Raw genomic sequence first — 24,584 nt, forward strand, 5'->3', positions numbered from 1 at the left:
AGGGGGGCTGGAGTGAGGAGGAGAGGGTCAATGGGGGAAAAATGTGGAACGTCTGTAATACATTCTACATTCAACAATAAATATTTAAAAAAAAAAAGTATCAGATTAGATAGGGTACAGAAGCCCAAAAGATCTAGGAAAGGGATTGGTTAAGGGGTGGACCCAGCACAAGCCTGGGAAAATCCAGGGAGTAGATTGGATAGTTTGAATGACAAGACTGCTTGTTCCTGAAAACCAAGAAAACATATGAAGGATTATTAGGGATCTGGGAGCAGTTTCTACTGGAGCCTGCCTGTCCTCTGCATCTTCAAGGGCATATTATTTCCTTTCTCCCTAATAAATCTTGCCATTGTGTTTAAACTTCTCCCATGCATGTGCCCTCTGGAATTCCTTCCTTGCAACACTACAAGAATCCATTTTCAGTGGCAACACTTACACTGCTCAGTCTTTAAGATAGGCCATAGTTACATCTAGGCACCCTCTATTAAATTCCTAATTGCTCACAACAAACTATGAGATTTTTATTTTCTCTGGAGAACTCCATTCCACCATTATGTTTCTCTTACTTGCATTCAGCTCCACACTTGCATATACATGGTCCAAAAATGGGAGACAGTAGTGCTCATCCTGAAGTCACATTGTATAGATTTGAGTCCCCACTCCTGTATTAGCTGTGTGACTTTTCTGCACTTTAGTGTGGAGCGGGGGGCTGTGAGGATAATCTGAGTAAAAATATCTAAAAGTGCTTTTGTGCTTTTGTACCATGAGTTACTTTACTCCTTTGTGATACCTTCCTAGGCATTTCCTTTGCAGTCCCTGCTTAAGCACCTGTTGAATGAATTGCCCTAAAACTCATCTGTATTTTTGAAAACACACTGGTCAATAAATCAACAATTTTCTATTGAGTGACTGCTATGTATAGTTTCTGCCTTCATGGTGTTTAAAATAGGTTCCGAAAATTTTGCCCTTTTCCAAGTAGTGTAGGGCCCCACTACAAAAGGAAACTTTTTCTCTCTTTACAGTGTCCTTAAGGACTGAGCCCAGGAAAGCACACTAAGGTAGAGATAACACAGAATGTCTTTAGAATCAGCAGATGTATGTGCAAAGTTGGCTTCTATTCACCTCCTAGCTCTGCAACCTTGGTTAGTTACTGAAACCCTTAACCTCAATTTAGAAGCTAAACAGAGAAGCTAAATTATCCTGGTTTTAATTCCATTTTACCATGTGTTAGCTATGACCCAGCAGCAGAGTGGCTCACTAAACAAGCTCTGGAGTTAACCTGCAGGGTTTGAATACAGAACTCTACCACTGGTTGCATGAACTCAAGCAAATGACATAATTTATCTTGACCTGTTTCATCATCTGTAATAGGGGGAAGAATTTTACAAATCACTTGTCCAATAGGATTTTGGGGAGTATTAAATGAGTTTCTCTCTTTCTCTCTCTCTCTCTCTCTCTCTCTCTCTCCCCCTCCTTGTACACACACACACACACACACACACACACAGTTGGAACAGTACTTATGTATATGGCACATAGAATGCACACAATAAATGTAAACAATAATAATTACTATTATCATTGTTATTGTTATAACAAGAAGTATTGCATTAGGTTGCTAGAAGGACATAACAAGATAAATTTAATGAGCCTAACATAGTTCCTGACACATCGAAGGGAGCCACACTTCCACCACCCTGGAACTGCCTTTTGACATTTTAATTTTAAGCTGTTTATTAGGAAACAATATTCAGAAGGAGCCTTTGATTCCCTCACCCCTGATTTAGTAAGGAGACCGTAGACATCCCCTTATCCTGATATGAATTCGTGTGGTCAATGGGAGGGAATCAGGTGGGTGCCTACTAGCTAGATGGCCCCTGTGCCCCATTGCCTGAGCTGCCCAGAGAGAATGTTCCTGCCATGTGTGTCCCACTCTTCCTCAACTGCCTGTAAATTGCCCATTTCTGCTTCTGAAATCTAATAATCCATTGCCCCTACTCTGCTTTTATCTTTGTCCAAAATATCTTACATCCGCAGGGTTACCTCACTATTTTTGGAATTTTCACACTTATGTGATTCTCCATGCACATGCATTAAAACCTTGATTTTCTCCTGTTAATCTGTCTCTGTTAATTTGATTTTTATCCCAGCCTAGAAGACTTTAGAAGATAGATTAAAAAGTATATATATTTTAGCCCCACATTTTGGCAATCCAGCCAGGAACATTACTGGCTGCGACACTGCTGGCCCCTGGACTGCCCCAGCTGAGAAGTCCCAGAGGTCTGACCACAGCCAGCAGAGGTAGTAGCATTTCGCCCTGTCAGCATCTCTGATTTCTCATCTGTGGGGTTATGTAGAAGTTGGAAATGGTGAGTCTTTCTTTCTTCTAAATTTAGATTAGCAGGAGAAAGTAGTTGTGAAACTAGTTTCTTGGGCAAATGCAACTCTGGTAAAAACTTGTTCTGAGTCTCTTGTTATGTGTTGATCCCACTGCTCCCAGAGATGGATTATTACCTGCCAGCTGGACGCTGCACGTGCATCGGGTGGGCAGCTGAACAGCTGTGGATTCAAGCTTAGGAAACATTAAACTTCATTCTCTTCAAAAGGGGGTAAAGCATGTGGCTCCCTGTGTTTCTGGAACAGCTGTTTAGAGACAGGCTCCCCATCTGAGGCTAACTCTGGAAATACATGTCTGGATATGGAAGGTCTGCATTCTTTGCTTTGTGCTATTAATGGAAGTATTTTGCTCTGTAGTTAGGCTGTAAAAGGCTTACTGGTTGAGTCACTATTAAAACCCTACTGTCTCTAGCCAAACAATGGATGTCTTGAATTAGAAAAACTTCTAGCCCTGGCTGATTTAGCTCAGCAGTTAGAGCCTATCTAAAAGTCAATTAAAAAATATCCTCAGGTGAGCATTAATAAAACAAAACAAAACAAAACAAAAAAACTTCTAGCCTGGTTGGTGTGGCTCAGTGGATTGAGCATCATCCCATGGACTGAGAGATCCTGGTTCAGTTCCCAGTCAGGGCACATGCCTGGGTTGTGGGCTTGATCCCCAGTAGGGGGCATGCAGGAGGCAGCTGATGAATGTTTCTCTCTCACATCAATGTTTCTATCTCTCTCTTCCTTACTCTGTCTCTAAAAAAATCTATAAAAACATATTTTAAACAAATTTCTAAATATTACAGAGCTCTCATATTGTTACAATAACTAACCATTAAGTCACCCTAGTAAGATGGAAGGACAGAAAGTAGAACAAATATAAAATCCATTCACGCCCCTTCCTATTTAACTTCAGATATTTGAAGATACTGTAAAAAAAATCAGGTGCTTGCTTCAACAGCATATATACTAAAATTGGAATGATACAGAGAAGAAGAGCATGGCCCTGCGCAAAGGTGACATGCCAATTTGTGACAGCATTCCATATTTCTTATGGAACAGAACAGAGAACCCAGAAATTGACTCAAGACAATATGCTCAATTACTATTTGACAAAGGTGGCATGAGCATACAGTGGAGTCAAGACAATCTCTCCAACAAATGGTGTTGGGAAAATTTGACAGCTACTTGCAAAAAAAATGAAGCTAGACTACCAACTTACATCATACACAAGAATAAACTCAAAATGGATAAAAGGCTTAAATGCAACTTGTGAGTCCATAAAAATTCTAGAAAAAAATGTAGGCAACAAAATTTTAGACATCATACACAGCAGAATTTTCACTGATACAACACCTAAGGCAAGAGAAACAAAGGAAAAAATGAACACATGGGACTACATCAAACTAAAAAACTTCTGCACAGCAAAAGAAACTATCATCAAAATGGAAAGGGAATCCACCATATGGGAGACCATAATTGCCAATGATACATCAGATAAGGGATTAATTTCCAAAATATATAGAGTACTCATACAACTCAACAAAAGGAAGACAAAGAACCCAATTGTAGAGGACCTAAATCGACACCTCTCCAAACAGGACATACAAATGGCCAAAAGACATTTGAAAAAATGCTCAATGTCACTAATTATCAGAGAGATGCAAATTAAAACAACTATTAGGTATCACTTTACACCTGTCAGAATGGCCACCATCAACAAATCATCAAATAAGTGCTGGCGAGGGTGTGGAGAAAAGGGGACCCTAGTACACTGTTGGTGGGAATGCAGACTAGTGCAGCCACTATGGAAAACAATATGGTGTTTCCTCAAAAGAGTGAAACTTGAACTGCCATTTGACCCAGTGATCCCACTTCTAGGAATATACCCTAAGAAGCCTGAAACACCAATCAGAAAGAATATATGTACCCCTATATTCATAGCAGCACTATTTACAATCGCTAAGATCTGGAAACAACCCAAGTGTCCATCAGTAGATGAGTGGATAAAAAAGCTGTGGTACATGTACACAATGGAATACTATGCAACTATAAAAAAGAAAGATCTCTTATCATTTGAGCTGACATGGAAGGACCTGGAGAGTATTATGCTAAGCCAAACAAGCCAAGCAGAGAAAGACAACTATCACATGATCTCACTTATTTGTGGAATATAATGAACTAAACAAACTGATGAATGAAATTGACCCAGAGACATACAGGTAGGGATCAGACTGAAAATCCCCAGAAGAGGGGGTTTTGGGAGGGGGGGGGGAGAGATAAACCACAGAACTTATGTGCATGTATGCATAACCAATGGACATGGACAACAAAGCTGGGGAAGGGGTGGGGTGGATGGGGAGGAGGATGTCAATGGGGAAAAAAGAAGAAACATCTGTAAAAAAACCAAATTAATGTAAATAATTTTTTTAAAAATCAGGACATAATTAAAAAAAAGATATACAGAAATATAACTTGTCTTAGGACTTTTGAATTACTATTTAGCCTTTTGGGTCCTACAGATGCTAATTGGGTTAATTAAAAAGAGAATTTTAAAAGCCAGGGCCTGGACAGTGCCGCTAAGTGGTTAGAGCATTGGCCTTCACACTGAAGGGTCATGGGTTCGATTTCTTGTCAAGAGCATGTACTTGGGTTGCAGGTTTGATCCCCAGTCCCAGTCGGGTCATGTGTGGAAGGTAACCAATCAATGTTTCTCTCTCACATCAATGTTTCTCTCTCTCTCTTTCTCTCTCTCTCCCCCTCCCTCCTTCCCTCCCTTCCACTCTCTCAAAAAATCAATGGGAAAAATATCCTCAGGTGAGGATTAAAAATAATTAAATTAAATAAAAGGCAGAAGGGTAAGGTTGAGATTTCATAACAAGGTAGAAAATTTTGAAAGGTTATTAAAATAGAAGATTATGAGAAATGGTATATTTGAACACTTTTTAAAGCATTTCATACTTAATCAGAAATTTGACAAAATTGAAAGCTGATATTTCAGTCTGAGAGTAATTAAAAAGTTGTCAAGGACAAATAAAAAATCTTATGTCTTCTCTACAATTATTAGTAATTCTGTTAATGTGTATGATATGCTAGTGATGTGTTTGTAGTTTGTGTATGTATAGTATGGTGTTTTCTGCCTCCAGATAGCATTATGAGCTTACAATATTTAATCGGATTAAGATAATTAGATTATTATATGAATGAAACAGAGAGCCTATTCAAACAAATAGTGGATAAGAAATTCCCAGACCTAGGGAAAGAACTAGATCCTTGAATCCAAGAAGCAAACAGAACACCTACTCACCTCAATCCAATAAGACCCTCCCTAAAATTACTTTGTATAAACTGTTAAAAATTAATGACAAAGAAAGGATTCTGAAAGCAGCCAAGGAAAAGAAGAAAGTGACCTTTAAAGGAAAGCCCATCAGATTATCATTGGATGTCTCAGCAGAAACTCTACAAGACAGAAGAGAGTGGAAACAAATATTCAAACTACTAAAAATAAAAAATTACCAGTCACAAATAATATATCCAAAAAAGTTATCTTTTAAATATGGAGAAATAAAAACCTTTTCAGACATACAGAAGCTGAGAAATTTATCAACAGAACACATTCATTGCAGGAAATAAACAAGGGGTTATTCTACCTGAAACAAAGAACAAAAGTTCACAACACTATGAGTATGATCACAAACAAACTTACAACACAAACAGAAATAACTTGTGACAACAAAAACATAAAAGTGGAGGGATTAAAAATCTGAATTTTCAAAGGAGGATGGAGATCAGATGCATTCAAAAAAAAAACAAGAACTGTATATGTGAAACTTGCTTTTTCATGAACCTAATGGAGACCCCCCCACACACACACAAACACAAATATACACAAATGCAAACTGAGACAAATAGCTTTAAAAAAAGGAGGGAAAGAAATATAGAATACCAACAACAACAACAACAACAACAGAAAAACCACACAAAAAGAACCAATGGAGCCACAGAATTACCAGGAAACAAAGGATAAAATGGCTATAGGTAATCCTCATATACCAATAATTATCCTGAATCTAAATGGACTGAATTCAAAAAAGAGGCACAGAGAAGCAGATTGAATTAAAAAAAAAAAAAATGATATGCTGCCCTGGCCGGTTTGGCTCAGCGGTTGGAGTCGGCCTGCGGTACAGAGAGACCCGGGTCTGGATGCCGCTAAGGGCATGTACCTCGGTTGCAGTTTGTCCCCGACCCTAGTTGGTCGTGCGGGTGGCAGCCACTCGTTGTGTCCCTTCACGTCGATGTTTCTCTCTCTTTCTCTTCCTCTCTCTCCCTCCCATTCTATCTGAACAGAAAATGGAAGAATGTCCTTGGGTGAGGATAAAAAAAAAAAAAAAATGATATGCTGCCTTCAAGTGACATATCTAAGCTGCAAAGACAAAGATACATTCAAAATGAAAGGGTGGAAAATGATTCTCCAAACAAATAACATCCACAGAAAAGCAGGTGTAGTCATACTTATATCAGACAAAATACAATTCGCAATTGCTAAGATCAGGGAACAGCCCAAATGTCCATCAGTAGACGAATGGATAAAAAAGCTGTGGTACATATACACAATGGAGTACTACGCAGTTGTAAGAAAGAAAGATCTCTTATCCTTTGAGATGACATGGAGGGACCTGGAAAGTATTATCCTAAGCAAAACAAGCCAAACAAAGACAAGTATCATATGATCTCACTTATTTGTGGAATGTAATGACCATAACAGTCTGAGGAATGGGGTAGTCCCAGAGATGTGGAAGTGAGGTACAGACTGACAATCCACAGAAGAGGGGGTGGGGGGAGGGAAGAAATAAACTACAGAATTTATATGCATGTACGCATAACTGATGGACATAGACAACAAAGCTGGGGATGGCGTTGGAAGGATGGGAAGGAGGGTGTCAATGGGGAAAAAAGGAGAAACATCTGTAACAAAAATAAATGAATAATAATAGTAAAAAAAAGAATTATTGGCCTTAAATGACACATTAGACCAAGTGGACGTAATTGATACTTACAGAGCCTTTCATCCCAGAACATCACATTATACATTCATTTCCAGTGCACATAGGACATTCTCAAGGGTAGACCATATGTGGGTCACAAAATTAGGCTCTACAAATTCAAAAAGATTATAATTGTACCAAGCATATTCTCTAATCATAATGCCTTAAAATTAGAAATCGACTATAAAAAGGAAGTAAGAAATCCACAAGTATGCAGAGATTATAAAATGATTATTCAAAGAGGAGATAAAAAGTGAGATAAAAAAATATAGAGAGACAAATGAGAATGACAATACAACATACCAAACTTCTGGGATGCATCGAAAGCAGTAATAAGAGGGAAGTTTATATCATTACTAACCTATCTCAAGAAAGAAGAAATAAATATATCAAGTAAACAACCCAACATGATATTTTCAAGAACTAGAAAAAGAACAAAAGCAACCCAAAGTCAGCAGAGAAAGGAAATAATAAAAATTAGGCAGAATTAAATGTAATAAAGAACAGAAAGCGTATACAAAAAATTAACACAAGAAAGAGCTGGTTCTTTGAAAACATTAATAAAATTGACATTCCCCTGGCTAGACTCACTAAGGAAGAAAAAGATCCATATAAACAAAATCAGAAATGAAAGAGAAGTCATCACAGACATCACAGATATACAAAGGATCATATTAGACTGCTATGAAGGACTACATGCCACATAATTCTATAACCTAGAAGAAATAGATAGGTTCCTAGAAATATATATGTAACTTCCAAAACTGAATCATGAAGAACTGGAAAATTTAAAGACTGATCAGCAGTCAGGAAATTCCTCAAAATATCCTTCAAAAAATCAAAAGCCCACAACCAGATGGCTTCACCAGTTAATTCTACCAAACATTCAAAGAAGATTTAATTCCTATTCTTTTCAAACTCTTTCAAAAGCTTAAAGAAGAGGCAATACTTCCTAATACATTTTATGAGACCAAAATAACCTTGATACCAAAATCTGGCAAGAATAATAAAAAATATAAAACTACAGACCTACATCTCTCATGAATACAGATGCAAAAATACTAAACAAAATACTAGGAAATCAAGTACAGTACATCAGAAAAATAATGCATCATGATCAAGTGAGGTTCGTTCTAGGGGCACAAGAATGGTTCCACGTATGCAAATTGATTGATGTAATTTACCACATTAACAAAAGAAAGAATAAAAACCATATGCTCTTATCAAAAACTGTAGAAAAACATTTATGATACAACATCCATTTATGATTTAAACACTCAATAAAATGGGTACAGAAGGAAAGTACCTCAACATAATAAAGACCATATATGACAAACCCTCAGCCAATATCCAATCAATGGTGAAAAACTGTTTTTCTTCAAACATCAGCAATAATACAATATGTCCACTCTCACCATTCTCATTCAACATAGTTCTGAAAGTCTTAGCCAGAGAGTTCAGGCAAGAGAAAGCAATAAGAGATATCCAAAGTGGAAAGGAATTGAAAACCCAGATATAAAACTATGTGTATATGAGCAGATAATTTTCAACAAAGTGGCCAGAAACATCCAATGGCGTAAAGAAAGCCTCTTCAATAGATGGCGCTAGGAAAACTGGAAAGCCACATGCAAAAGGATGAAACTATATTGCAGTTTGTCTCATTTACAAAAATTAATTTAAAATGGATCAAAGAACTAAATATAAGATCTGCAACAATAAATTACGTAGAAGAAAACATAAGTACTAAATTGGGGATCTTGATTATAGAGAACATTATATGAATTTGACCGCAAGGAAAGTAAAGGGAAAAAAAAAGAGGAAGATGGCGGCAGGCAGGACCAGAGGGAGGGTGAGGGTGTGAGACAGTGAGCAAGTGTGTGAGAGAGTGTGAGTGGACGTGAAGGTGGACGACCAAACCTGAGCAGTGCAGAGACGCGGAGCAAAAGGTCCCTGTGCCGTGGACGGAGCAGTTGGCTACTGCAGTGAGCAGCCCTTCAGGGTACTTCTCCCCGTGCCACGAGGAGGTCCCACCATTTAGGAAGATCCCAGATCTTCCCTGGGAGGAGGCAGTGGGAGCGGCTAGGGCCCAGCAACCTGAGCCCACCAGTGCACCTGGCACCATTGGACCAGTGGACACTCTGTGCCAACACAGAACAGTGCACAGTAGTGGAGCTGTCAAGGTGCCCATTGCAGAAACTGTGGACAGCCCAGAGACCAGCACCATGCCCCACAGTAGCAGCCCGATCAGAGTCCAGATATACCCCCAGCAACAGAGGCTAGGGAGCAGACATCCATCCCCAGGCAACAGAAGCACAGACCAGCAGCTGAGACCCATCCCCAAAAACTACAGCAAAAGCTGAGCAGGAGTTGAGCCCCACAGGGCAGCAACACTCCCCAGCCACCAGCAGCGGGACCTGGGGCTCCACAGAGGCCTGTCCTGTACAGTAGCTCACAAGAGCGGTGGGAAGCCAGAGCCCGAGAGACTGGTGCGATCCAGCTGCCCGCCTGCAGGACCAGCAGGATGTGGGGTCACCAGAGAGGCCTGTGCGACCCATCAGAGACTGTGCAATCTAGTTACCCGCTGGACCTGTGGGGTGCGGAAGCACCAGAGAGGCCTGTACAACCCAGCAGCCCATAAGATAGGCATAGAACCGGATTCCCAAAGGGACTGTGTGATCGAGTTTCCCACAGGACCTGCAGGATACAGGGGCAACAGAAAGCCCTGTGTGACCCAGCTGCCCACAATATAGGCATAGAAGATGTTAAAATGGAGGTGGAGTGAATATAAGTTATGCAGACAATCTCCCAGGAACAAATGGGAATTACAACTAAAACGAAGACAAATTCTTGGAAAAAAGCAACAGAAAAGTGGCAGGACAGGACCATATAACCAGGGACACGGAACACTGAAGACTTAAATGTGACTCATGAATCCATAAAAATCCTAAAAGAAACTGTAGGCAACAAAATTGAAGACATCATACACAGCAGAATTTTCACTGATACATCACCTAAGGCAACAGAAACAAAGGAGAAAATGAACACATGGAACTACATCAAACTCAAAATCTTCTGCACAGCAAAAGATACAATCATCAAAATGGAAAGGCAACCCACTGTATGGGAGAGCATCATTGCCAATGACATATCAGATAAGGGGTTAATTTGCAATATATATAAAGTGCTCATACAACTCAACAAAAGGAAGACAAAGAACCCAAATTAAAAATATGGGCAGAGGAACTAAATAGACACATCTCCAAACAGGACATACAAATGGCCAACAGACATATGAAGAAATGCTCAACGTCACTAATAATCAGAGAGATGCAAATTAAGACAACAATGAGGTATCCTCACACCTGTCAGAATGGCCGCCATGAACAAATCATCAATCAACAAGTGTTGGCGAGGGTGTGGAGAAAAGGGGACTCTAGTGCACTGCTGGTGGGAATGCAGACTGGTGCAGCCACTATGGAAAACAATATGGTGTTACCTCAAAAAATTAAAAATTAAACTGCCATTTGACCCAGTGATCCCACTTCTAGGAATATACCCTAAGAAGCCTGAAACACCAATCGGAAAGCATATATGTACCCCCATGTTTGTAGCAGCACTATTTACAATAGCTAAAATCTAGAAACAGCCCAAATGCCCATCAGTAGATGAATGGATAAAAAAGTTTTGGTACATATGCACAATGTAGTACTATGCAGCTGTATGAAAAAAAGATCTCATCTTTTGAGATGACATGGAGGGACCTGGAAAGTATTATCCTAAGTGAAACAAGTCAAACAGAGAAAGACAAGTATCATATGATCTCACTTGTTTGTGGAATATAATGAACATAACAGTCTAGGAATGGGGTAGTCCCAGAGATGTGGAAGTGGGGTACAGACTGACAATCTCCAGAAGTGGGGGTGGTGGGGGAGAGATAACCACAGAATTTATATGCAGGTATGCATGAACAATGGACATCAACAGCAAAGCTGGGGACAGAGTGGGGAGGAATGTGGAGGGGGGAATCAGTGGGGGGGGGGGAAGGAGAAACATCTGTAACAAAAATAAATAAATTAATAAAAAGTAAATTAAAAAAAAAGAATGTTCCATGTGCATATGAAAATATATATTGTGCCATGTTGGGATAAAAGATTCTGTAAATATCAATTAAGTTAATCTGATCTATTGTTTCGTTTTGGATCATTGATGCTTGTTGATTTTACATCTGGAAGATCTATCTAGTAATGTCAGTGGGGTGTTGAAGTCCCCTTCTATGACTGTATTGTCATCAATCTCTCTCTTAAAGTCCTCCAAGAGGGTTCAGGCTTGGTGTGTCAATATGACTAGGATGGGCAGACAGGGTTAGTGGGTTCCCTATTTTGATGCAGTGTGATCCAACACTCAACAGAGAGAATGTTGCCCCTACTCCTGAGCCATACCATTCAGACCCTGCCAGATTCTTCAATTCTCTCTCTCCCAGGAGGAACACACCTCATGTTCAGTTTGGGTGTAGTTGGGTGTCCTCACTGAAAGAGAAAGTTTAGCAGGACAGGACAGATTTACTGGGACTTGGGCAAACATCAAGAAAGTCATCTTTTGGTGTATCACTAACTGCACCATGGGGTGAGGAGTAAGCTATAATCCTTTTAATTCTGTAGCAGTGCCTGCTTCTGAAGCCCTGAACTGGAGTCTCTGAGGTAGATGCACTCTGAAGGTCCTGGCTCTGTGCAGAGTCTCCTTCCCCCTCAAAACTGAGCCTAGCAAGACAAGACCAGCTGGGCTTTTCCTGCTCCCTTCCTCCCTGATGAACCCGCAGGTATAGATCAAGGCCGCCCTCCACTTGGTGTGGCACTGGACCCTCGGAGGAGAGAGAGTTGCTTGCCTCCTTCTATCTCTGCAACACACTGCCAGAGGATTGATGGAGGGCTTCAAGGGGGTCACATCAAGTGTCCCAGTTCTGAGTGTGCCCCCTTCCCCCAGAGATATGCATTTGGCAGGATGAGGACAGCAGGATTTTGGAACGCAAATTCAATCTGCCCCTTGATTGGGGTGGTACGGGCCCTTGGTGTTTGAGACAAGAGGTAGCTGCTTGCCTTCTAACCCCACCAGAGATACTGAAGGAAGGTTCTGAGGTGGTCACACCTGACATTTTAGTTCTGAGGTTTGTCCCTGTTCCCCTGTGAGGCTTCACCTGCAGGAAGGTGCTAGTTGGGCTTGGAGAAATATATCAAGGCTGGCCCTTCCACTTGGGATAGCACCAGCCATTCAAAGGGAAGAGAGCTGCTCACCTACTTCTCTCTGCAGTGCACTGATAGAGACCCTAATGGAGGGCTCCATGTGGGTCATGTCAAATGTCCCAGTTCTAAACTGTGGCTACCTTTCCCCCATGGATATGAGTTTAGCAGGATGGGGTCAGCAGGATTTGGGAATGCATATCCAATCCACCCTTAGATTGGGGTGGAACGGAACTTCAGTTCTCAGGAGGGGAGCTAGCTGCTCACCTTCTCCTGATTGGAGGCCCTGCCAATGTCCCAGTTCTGAGGGCCCTGCCAATGTCCCAGTTCTGAGGGCCCTGCCAATGTCCCAGTTCTGAGTTGTGTTCTTTCCTCTGTGAGGCTGCACCTGCAGGAAGGTGCCAGTGGAGCTTAGAGCAACAGATAAAGGCTGCCGCCTCTGCTTGTGGTGGTATGGCCTTTGGATGGGAGTGAGCTGCTCACCTCATTCTCTCTTTGCAGTGCACTGCCATAGATCCTGATGAGGGCTGCCGTAGTGGTGGCTCCAAATGCCCCAGTTCTGAGTTACACTTCCTCCCCGTTGTGGGACTGTGCGTGACAGGCCACTGCCAGCAGATTTTGGGAACGCAAATACAGGCAGCCCTTTGTTGGGGTTCCACAAGGTCACAGGAGGGGTGTAAGTACATACTTCCCTCTTGCTCCACAACTGCCTGCTGCCTGAGATGCTAAAAAGGGAGCCTTTCATTGTGGGTAGCATCTGCCTAACCCATGGGAGGGGGAAAAACTGGCTTTTGTTCCAAAGCCACTCAGTCCAGTGATGGTCTAAGAATTGGTTTATAGTTTCTCAAGAAAAAGAAAGCACACCAGCCAACAGTCCTTTATGCTGGACGTAAAGTTGGAAGGGTGGTGTTGCCAGTATTTGGAGGACAGAGTTAGTGCACTTTCTCCAGCTGTTGGTATAAGAATAGAAGTGCTGGACACTGGGAGATGGCACCTCAGGACAATGGGGATGTTGGCTCAGGACTGGGAACTCAGAGCCTACCTTCTGGATCTCCAGACTTATGACACGCAGATCTTCTCTTTATGGCTTCTGTGTGCCCTGAGTCTCCTTTCCTCTACCAGAGGCCTGAGGGAGTGCCCAAGAGCAAGTCCCTGTGTATTAACCCTTAAGGAGATGACCTAAAATTTAAGCAGATTCCCTCATTTTTCCAGTGGATGAAGTCCCTGCTTATATTTCTGCCAAATGCTATGACGGTTCCTCTTCCCAGCCCTGGAGCTCTGGTTTGGGGGTCCTGGCATGGAATAGGGACCCTACTTCCTCTGGGGGTACTTTTGCTGCTGCAACATTTCCCCACCTTCACAGTCACTGTCCCTGGGTGCAGGGAGCAGCCCTCACTGTGTCTCCACTCTTCTTACCAGTGTCTGTGTAGCTGCTTTTAAAAAATCTTTGGATATAATACTCCTTTTCAGGAATCTTCTGTAGTTTATCCAGGTTGATTACTCTAAATTTTAGCTGTAATTTTGAGTTGATAACAAGAGAAGGTATGTGTTGCTTTCACCTACTCAACAGTCATCTTGAACACCTACAATATGTTTTATGATAGGAGCATTTAATCCATTTACATTTAAGGTTATTATTGATAGGTACTGATTTATTGCCACTTCTTTATACCTAGGTTCCTGTCTTTTGATTTCTTCTTCTTCCTCTTTTAACCATTTTTATTTTTATTTGGTTATGTTTTAAATTTTGAGTAATTTTTTTGTTTATTACATATGTCCCTCCTTCCCCCCCAGTTGACACCCCCCTCCCTGATACCCCACCCCTGCCTTTACCACACTGTTGTCTGTGTCCATTGGTTATGCATATATGCATACAGGTTCTTTGCTTTTTCTTCTCTGAAGCTCCCTCTGAACTCTGTCAGTCTTTTTCCTACTTCTATGTCGCTGGATCTATTTTGTTCAACAGCTTATTTTGTTCATTATATTCCACAAATAAGTGAGATAATGTAACACTTGTCTCTCTCTGATTGGCTTTATTTGCTTAGCATAATACTCTCCAGGTCCCTCCATGTCTTCTCAAAGGTTAAGAGATCTTTCTTTCTTACAGCTGCATAGTATTCCATTGTGTATATGTACCACAACTTTTTTATCCACTAATGTACTGATGTGAACCTGGGCTGTTTCCAGATCTTAGTTATTGTAAATAGTGCTGCTATAAACATAAGGGTGCATATGTCCTTTGTGATTGGTATTTCAGGCTTATTAGGGTATATTCGTATAAGTGGGATCACTGTGTCAAATGGCAGTTCCATTTTTAATTTTTAGAGGAAACACCATATTGTTTTTTATAGTGACTACACTAGTCTGCATTCCCACCAGCAGTGTACTAGAGTCCTCTTTTCTCCACACCCTCGTCAGCACTTGCTGTTTGATAATTCGTTGGCGGCAGTCAATCTGGCAGGTGTGAGGTGATACCTCATAGTTGCTTTAATTTGCATCTCTCTGATGATTAGTGACATTGAGCATATTTTTATGTCTCTTGACCATTTGTATGTCCATTTTGGAGAAGTGTCTATTCAGGTCCTCCACCCATTTTTAAATTGGACATTTGTCTTCCTTTTGTTGAGTTGTATGAGTAGTCTATGTATTTTGGAAATTAACCCTTTATCTGATGTATCATTGGCAAATATGTTCTCCCATACAGTGGGTTCCCTTTTCATTCTGATTCTGGTTTACTTTACTATGAAGAAACTTTTTACTTTGATGTAGTCCATTTATTTTTTCCTTTGCTTCTCTTGCCCTAGGTAATATGTCAGTGAAAATTCTGCTACATGTGATATCTGAGATTTTGCTGCCCACATTTTCTTCTAGAATTTTTATGGTTTCATGAATTACATTTAAGTCTTTTATCTATTTTCAGTTTATTCTTATGTATGGTGTAAGTTGGTGGTCTAGTTTTATTTTTTTGTATGTATCTGTCCAATTTTACCAACAACTTTTATTGAAGAGACTGTCTTTATTCCATTGTGTGCTCTTGCCTCCCTTAATTAAGCATAATGTCTGGATTGATTTCTGAGTTCTCTTTTCTGTTCCATTGATCTATGTGTCTGTTCTTGTGCCAGTGCCAGGTTGTTTTAATTACAGTTACGTTGTAGTATAACCTGATATCTGCAATTGTGATCCCTCCAACTTTGTTCTTCTTTTTTAAAAGTGCCGTGGCTATTCAGCTCTCGTTTGGTTCCATATAAACTTTGGAGTATTTGTTCTAGTTCTGTGAAATATGTCATTGGTATTTTAATGGGGATTTCATTGAATCTATAGATTGCTTTGAGTAATGCAGTCATTTCAATTATGTTAATTCTTCCAATCTATGAATATGGTATATGCTGCCATATTTTTATATCTTTCTCTGTGTTTTATTTTTATTTTTTTATTTAGTGTCCTGTAGTTTATTCCTAGATATCTTAATTTTCTTCTTGCAATGGTAATTGGGATTATTTTTTTTTACTTTCTATTTCTGTATGTTCATTATTGGTGTATAAAAAAGCCAACAATTTCTGGATGTTCAGTGTACATTTCTTGCAGTGCTGGTTTGGTTCAGTAAATTCCTTTAGCCTTTTTTTTTTTCCTTTTTGGTCAGTGAAGTTCTTTGTTTCCCCTTCAATTTTGAATGATAGCCTTGCTGGATAGAGTAGTCTTGAATTCAGACCCTTGCTTTTTATTACTTTGTATACTTTATGCCCCTCCCTAAAGTGTTTCTATGGAGAAATAAGCTGTTTCTATCTTGCTGAAATTATTTCTTTGTTCTTAACATATGCCATTTTAATTATGAGGTGTCTAGGTGTGGGTCTTTTGGGATTCATCTTGATTGGGACTCTGTTTTTCTCTGGACTTGTGTGACTTTTTGTCCTTCACCAAATTAGGGAAGTTTTCTGTCATTATTTCTTCAAACAGGTTCTCTGTTCCTTTCTCCAGTTCTTCTCCTTCTGGTGCCCCTATGATGCAAATGTTATGTTTTGTGTTGTCCCTGAGTTCCCTTAAACTTTCCTCCTGCTTTTTAATTTTTTTTATTTGACCCTCTATTTCGTTCCTTTTTTTTCTTTTCTACCTTGTCTTCTAACTTGCTAATTTGGTCTTCAGCTTCTTCTAATCCACTATTAAATCCTTCCAGGGTATTTTTATATCAGTTATGTAATTTTCATTTTCACTTCATTTTTACTCATAGCTTCTACCTTTAAAAAAATGCTGGTGTAGTTCCCATGGAGCTCTTTATAATTCTCATTAAGTTGTTTGTAGTTCTCACCCTTAAAACCATTAAAACCATTGTTCTGAATTCTTTATCTGGTAAACTACTTGCCTCCATTTTATTTAGTTTCTTTTCTGGTGATTCCTTCTTTTCTTTCACTTGAGGGTTGTTTCTTTGTCTCATCATTTTAACAGTCTGGTAATTCAGAACCAGGTGAGGCACTGAAACACATAGACAGGTTGTTGAGTATTAGATAAGACTGCTAGGCCTCCCAATCTTGGTATGGTGCCTTCTCATGGGAACTAGTGTAGTAGTCTCCTTGATCTTCTGATCTGGGTGCTCTAGAAATGATCTTTGCATGCATTAGGTGGTCTCTCCTGTTGCATTTGGTCTTGACTGTTGTTACCCATTTGTGGGTGGCCTAAGCCTTCAGGATTGTTGATTGGATTCTCAATCCTGACCCTGTCATGCCAACTGTTATATAAGTGTTGGCAGAACAAAAAAAGAAAGACGAAATTAAAAATAACCCCCAACTCCCGCAAATTTCAGCATCAACAATAATAAACGCAACTGCTTCAACAAAAGTATTAGAAGACAAACAAAAAGAAGAGAGAGAGAGAGAATAGTAAGACACATACTACCAAAAGAATTAGAAGAGAAAAAAATCCTTTTTCAATATATAAAGTAAAGAATGCAAGGCAAAATTAGACAAAACCAAGAGGAACCTGAAAAAAATATCATCAACGATTACAAAAGAACCATCCTCAACTGAGATTAAAAGACAAATAAACAAACAACACACACACACACACACACACACAGAATTGTAGGGGGCATGAGGCCAAAAGTATTGGAAAAAGAAGAAAAGATTTTAAATATATGAAAGTAAAGAATGCAAGGCAAAATCAGAAAGAATCTGAGAAAAAAGAACCTGAGAAAAATATCATCATCAACAGTAAGAATACAGAACACACACACACACACACACACACACACAAATACTAGAAGGCATGAGACCAAAAGAGTTGGGTGATGGAGAGGAAAAAAATATTGCATATGAGAGCAGAGAAGGAAGAGTCCAGAAGTAGGGTAAGTATAAAAAATGAAGGTAAAAAAATGACAGAAATGAGAATAATAATTTTAGAAAGTAAATTGTTAAATAAAATAAAATATAGTAAAGAAAAAATGGCTAAAAAGAAAATTACAAGCCAAAACTGCAGAATTCACATTCTTCTCAAGTGCACATGGGACATTCTCTAACATAGACCACATGGGCACAAACTAAGTCTCTACAAGTTCAAGAAGACTGAAATCATGTCAAGAAACTTCTCCAATCACAATGGCATAAAACTAGAAATCAATTGCAACAAGACCATGCAAAGACATTTGAACACATGGAGGCCATATAGCATATTATTAAACAATGAATGGGTTACCATGGACATCAAGGAAGAAATGAAAAACATCCTGGAAACCAATGAAAATGAACACACAACAACACAAAATCTATGGGATGCAGTGAAAGCAGTTCTGAGAGGAAACTTCATAGCACTACAGGCCTACCTCAAAAACAAAAAAAATCTCTGATAGACTATCTAACCTCACAACTTAAAGAACTAGAAAGCAAACAAAAAGAAAACCCCACAGGAAGTAGAAGGAAGGAAATAGTAAAGATCAGAGCAGAATTAAATGACATCAAGATCAAAACAGCAATTCAAAGCATCAATAAAACAAAGAGCTGGTTCTTTAAAAAGATAAACAAGATTGATGGACCCTTAGCTAGACTCACCAAGAAACAAAGAGAGAGAACCCAAGTACACAAAATAAGAAATGAAAGAGCAGAAATAATAACTGATACCACAAAAATACAAAGGAACGTTAAAAACTACTATGAACAATTATACGTCAACAAATACGACAATCTAAGCAAAATGGACAAATTTCTAAAAACACATAGTCTCCCAAAACTGAACCGAGAAGAGATAGGAAACTTGAACAGACCAATAACAACAGAAGAAACTGAAGATGTAATCAAGACTCTCCCAGAAAAAAAAGCCCAGGCCCGGACGGCATCACGGGGGAATTTTATCAAACATTCAAAGTAGCACTAATACCCATTCCCCTCAAACTATTTCAAAAAATTCAAGAAGAAGGAAGACTTCCAAGCTCCTTTTATGAGGCCAGCATAATTCTAATTCCAAAACCAGAAAAAGACACTACAAAGAAAGAAAACTACAGGCCAATATCCCTGATGAATATAGACACCAAAATCCTGAACAAAATACTAGCAAATCAAATCCAGAAATACATCAAAAAAAATTATTCATCATGACCAAGTGGGATTCATCCCAGGGATGTAAGGCTGGTACAATATTCGCAAATCAATAAAGGTGATGCACCACGTAAGCAAAATGAAAGGTAAAAATCATAAAATCATATCAATAGACACTGAAAAAGTATGTGACAAAATCCAGCACTCATTTCAGATAAAACCGCTCAGCAGTGTGGGAATAGAGGGATCATATCATGACATAATAAAGGTCATATATGAAAGACCTACAGGCAACATCATACTCAATGGGCAAAAACTAAACGCATTTCTCTTAAGAACAGAAACAAGACAAGAATGCCCACATTCACCACTTTTATTTAACATAGTGCTGGAAGTCTTAGCCACAGCAATCAGACAAGAAGAAAAAGTAAAAGGGATCCAAATTGGAAAGGAGGAAGTGAAACTGTCATTATTTGAGGATGACATGATACTGTACGTAGTAAACCCCAAAGACTTCATCAAAAATTTACTAGACTTAATAAATGAATTTGGCAATGTAGTAGGATACAAAATTAACGTCAAGAAATTGACAGCATTCCTATACACCAATGATGAACTTACTGAAAGAGAAACTAAAAAAAAAAAAAAAAAAAAAAAATCCCATTTACCATCATGGCAAAAAAATTAAGATACCTGGAAATAAACTTAACCAAAGAAACAAAGAACCTATTCATAGAAAACTACATGTCATTGAAAAAAGAAATAGAGGAAGATATTAAAAATGTGGAAGCACATACCTTGTTCGTGGATTGGAAGAATTAACATCATTAAAATGTCCATACTACCCAAAGCAATCTATAGATTCAATGCAATCCCAATCAAAATACCAACAACATACTTCACAGAACTAGAACAAATATTTCAAAAGTTCATATTGAACCAAAAAAGACCTCGAATAGCCACAGCAATCTAGAAAAAAAAGAACAAAGTTGGAGGGATCACATACCAGATTTCAGGAATACTACAAAGCCACTGTAAACAAAACAGCCTGCTACTGGAAGAAGAACAGGCCAATAGTTCAATGGAACAGAACAGAGAACCCAGAAATAGACCCAAGGCGATATGCTCAATTAATATTTGACAAAGTGGCAAGAGCATACCGTGGAGTAAAGACAGCCTCTTTATTTATTTATTTATTTATTTATTTATTTATTTATTTATTTATTTATTTTTATTAATTAATTTTTGTTACATATGTTTCTACTCTTCCCCCTAACTGATTCCCCCCTCCCCCACCCTCCCTGCTCTGTCCCCAGTTTGTTGTCCATGTCCACTGTTCATGCATACATAGATATAAGTTCTGTGGTTTATCTCTCCCCCACCACCCCCCCTTCTGGGGATTGTCATCTGTACCCCACTTCCACATCTCTGGGACTACCCCATTCCTCAGACTGTTATGGTCATTATATTCCACAAATAAGGGAGATCATATGATAATTGTCTTTCTGTTTGGCTTGTTTCACCTAGGATGATACTTTCCAGGTCCCTCCATGTAGTCTCAAAGGACAAGAGATATTTCTTCCTTACAGCTGCGTAGTACTCCACTGTGTATATGTACCACAGCTTTTTTATCCATTCATCTACTGATGGATACTTGGTCTGTTTCCTGATCTTAGCTATTGTAAATAGAGTTGCTACAAACATGTGGGTACATATATTCTTTCTGATTGGTGTTTCAGGCTTTTTAGGGTATAATCCTAGAAGTGGGATCACTGGGTCAAATGGCAGTTCAATTTTTAATTTTTTGAGGTAACACCATATTGTTTTCTATAGTGTCTACCAGTCTGCATTCCCACCAAAAGTGTTCTAGAGTCCCCTTTTCTCCACACCCTCGCCAACACTTGTTGTTTGATGATTTGTTGATGGTGGCCATTCTGACAGGTGTGAGGTGATACCTCAGTGTTGTTTTAATTTGCATCTCTCTGATGATTAGTGATGTTGAGCATTTCTTCATATGTCTGTTGGCCATTTGTATGTCCTGTTTGGAGAGGTGTCTATTTAGTTCCTCTGCCCATTTTTCAATTGGGTTCTTTGTCTTCCATTTGTGGAGTTGTATGAGCACTCTATATACATTGGAAATTAACCCCTTATCTGATATATCATTGGCAACTCTGCTCTCTCATACAGTGGGTGGCATTTCCATTTTGATGATTGCATCTTTTGCTGTGCAGAAACTTTTGAGTTTGATGTAGTCCTATGTGTTCATTTTCTCCTTTGTTTCTATTGCCTTAGGTGATGTGTCAGTGAAAATTCTGCTGCGTATGATGTCTGAAAATTTGTTGCCTACAGTTTCTTCTAGGATTTTTATGGATTCATGAGTCACATTTAAGTCTTTTATCCATTTTGAGTTTATTCTTGTGTAGGGTGTAAGTTGATGGTCTAGTTTCATTTTTCTGCATGTAGCTGTCCAATTTTCCCAGCACCATTTATTAAAGAGGCTGTCCTTACTCCACTGTATGCTGTTGCCACCTTTGTCAAATATTAATTGAGCCTATTGCCTTGGGTCCATTTCTGGGTTTTCTGTTCTGTTCCACTGGTCTATATGCCTGTTCTTGTGCCAGGACCAGGTTGTTTTGATTATAGTGGCTTTGCAGTATAACCTGAAATCTGGTAATGTGATCCCTCCAACTTTGTTCTTCCTTTTCAAGATTGCTGTGGCTATTCAAGGTCTTTTTTGGTTCCATATGAACTTTTGAAGTACTTGATTTAATTCTGTGAAGTATGCCATTGGTATTTTGATGGGTATTGCATTGAATCTGTAAATTGCTTTGGGTACTATGGACATTTTAATGATGTTAATTCTCCCAAAGCATGAACAGAGTATGTGCTTCCACTTTTTTATATCTTCCTCTATTTCTTTTTTCAATGACCTGTAGTTTTCTGCGAATAGGTCCGTTATTTCATTGGTTAAATTTATTCCTAGGTACAAGTGATACCTCGGTTCTCGAACATAATTCATTCCAGGAGGACGGTCGAGAACCAAATTGTTCGAGAACCAAAGCAATGAAACCCAATAGGAAATAATGGAAACTGGATTAATTCGTTCCAAGCTTCAGAAAATGCCTATTTACTGGCCTAATTTGTATATAATATGTAGAAAAACATAAGTCTCAACAAGAAATAAAAGTGTACAGTATGTCTAAGGGTTAAATTCAGTGTAAAGCGTGACTCTCTCCACAAAGCGTGACTCTCTCCACAAAGCGTGACTCTCTCTCTGCACTCACACTGATGACGCAAGCAAGGCGCTCTGGGCCGAATCAACGCCATTCGGCTCAACTCGGCTCATCTCGGAAGTTAGAGTTCCAAATATTTGTTCGGATTCCAAGACAAAAGTTTCTCGAATCTCCTGGTCGAATACCGATTTGGTCGAATACCAAGGCGTTCGAGAACCGAGGTATCACTGTATCTCAATTTTTTTGCCGCAATGGTAAATGGGATGGTTTTCTTAGTTTCTCTTTCTGTGAGTTCATCATTGGTGTATAAGAATGCCATCGATTTCTTGACGTTAATTTTGTATACTGCTACTTTGCCAATTTCATTTATTAAGTCTAGTAAACTTTTGATGGAGATTTGGGGTTTTCTACGTGTAGTATCATGTGATCTGCAAATAATGACAGTTTCACTTCCTCCTTTCCAATTTGGATCCCTTTTATTTTTTCTTCCTGTCTGATTGCAGTGGCTAAGACTTCCAGTACTATGTTAAATAAGGGTGGTGAAAGTGGGCATCCTTGCCTTGTTCCTGTTCTTAAGGGAAATGCTTTTAGTTTTTGCCCATTGAGTATGATGTTGCCTGTAGGTCTTTCATATAAGTCCTTTATTATGTCGTGATATGATCCCTCTATTTTCACATTGTTGAGCGTTTTTATCAGAAATGGATACTGGATTTTGTCAAAGGCTTTTTTGACATCAATTGATATGATCATGTGGTTTTTATTCTTCATTTTATTTATGTTGTGTATCAACTTTATTGATTTGTGAATATTGTACCAGCCTTGCATCCACTAGTACCAAGTGGATGATTCCCACTTAGTCATAGTGGATAATTTTTTTGGTGTATTGCTGGATGCAATTTGCGAGTATTTTGTTCAGGATTTTGGCATCTATGTTCATTAGGGATATTGGCCTGTAGTTTTCTTTCTTTGTAGTGTCTTTTTCTGGTTTTGGAATTAGAATTATGCTGGCCTCATAAAACGAGTTTGGAAGTCTTCCTTCTTCTTGAATTTTTTGAAATAGTTTGAGGGGAATGGCTATTAGTTCTTCTTTGAATGTTCGGTAAAACTCCCCTGTGAAGCCATCCAGGCCTGGGCTTTTGTTTGCTGGGAGAGTCTTGATTACATCTTCAATTTCTTCTGTTGTTATTGGTTAAAGCCAAGAAGCAAACCATCGATTTGGAGTATAAGGAAGCAAAAAAACACCCAATCAGAACAGCAAAAAGAAAAAAGAATCCAAAAAATGAGGATAGTGTGTGTAAGGAGCCTCTGGGGCAACTTCAAGCATGCCAACATTCACATCTTGGGGGTACCAGAAGGAGAAGAGCGAGAACAAGAAATCAAAAACCTGTTTGAAACAATAATGGCAGAAAACTTTCCTAACTTAGTGAAGGAAATAGACATACAAGTCCAGGAAGCACAGAAAGTCCCAGACAAGATGAACCCCAAGAGGCCCACACCAAGACACATCATCATCAAAATGCAAAAGGTTCAAGACAACGAGAGACTCTTAAAAGCAGTAAGAAAAAAGCAGTTAGTTACCTATAAGGGAGTTCCCATAAGACTGTCAGCAGATTTCTCAAAAGAAACTTTGCAGGCCAGAAGGGAGTGGCAAGAAATAGAGTGATGAAAAGCAAGAACCTACAACCAAGATTACTCTATACTGCAAAGCTGTCATTTACAATCGATGGACATATAAAGACTTTCCTAGACAAGAAAAAGTTTAAAAAGTTCATCACCACCAAACCATTATTATATGAACTATTGAAGGGTCTTTTTGAAGAAAAAGATAAACTATATGAACAAACAAAATGGCAATGAATACATATCCATCGAAAATGGAATCTACAAACAAAATGAACAGGCAGAACAGAAACATTCTCATGTATACAGAGAACATTTTGTTGCTTGCCAGATTGGAAGGGGGTTGGAGGAATGGGTGGAAAAGGTGAAGGGATTAAAATGTACAAATTCAGAAAAAATGGCGGCGAAGTGAATGGAGCGACACAGACCATCTCCCAAGACCAAACTGGATTTAAAACGAAAATAAAGGCAAATCGTCAGGAAAGGGCAGCGGAAAGACACCTTGGAGGAACACATAACCAGAAACACCCACTCAATCCTGGTAGGCTTGCG

General features: G+C 39.2%; 1 protein-coding gene and 1 non-coding gene across 2 annotated transcripts in view; one reads left to right on the plus strand and one right to left on the minus strand.

Moving 5' to 3' along the window:
- The window catches only part of GXYLT2 (glucoside xylosyltransferase 2), a 178,981-nt gene that overhangs the window by 48,667 nt on the left and 105,730 nt on the right, over positions 1-24,584 (minus strand). The window lies entirely within an intron of this gene.
- On the plus strand, positions 3,328-3,434 carry LOC118633706. The gene has a single exon (XR_004960248.1). It is a non-coding gene; the product is annotated as a U6 spliceosomal RNA (small nuclear RNA).

The sequence above is a fragment of the Molossus molossus genome, unplaced genomic scaffold (genome assembly GCF_014108415.1).
Source record: "Molossus molossus isolate mMolMol1 unplaced genomic scaffold, mMolMol1.p scaffold_m16_p_18, whole genome shotgun sequence".
In the NCBI taxonomy this organism is placed as follows: domain Eukaryota; kingdom Metazoa; phylum Chordata; class Mammalia; order Chiroptera; family Molossidae; genus Molossus; species Molossus molossus.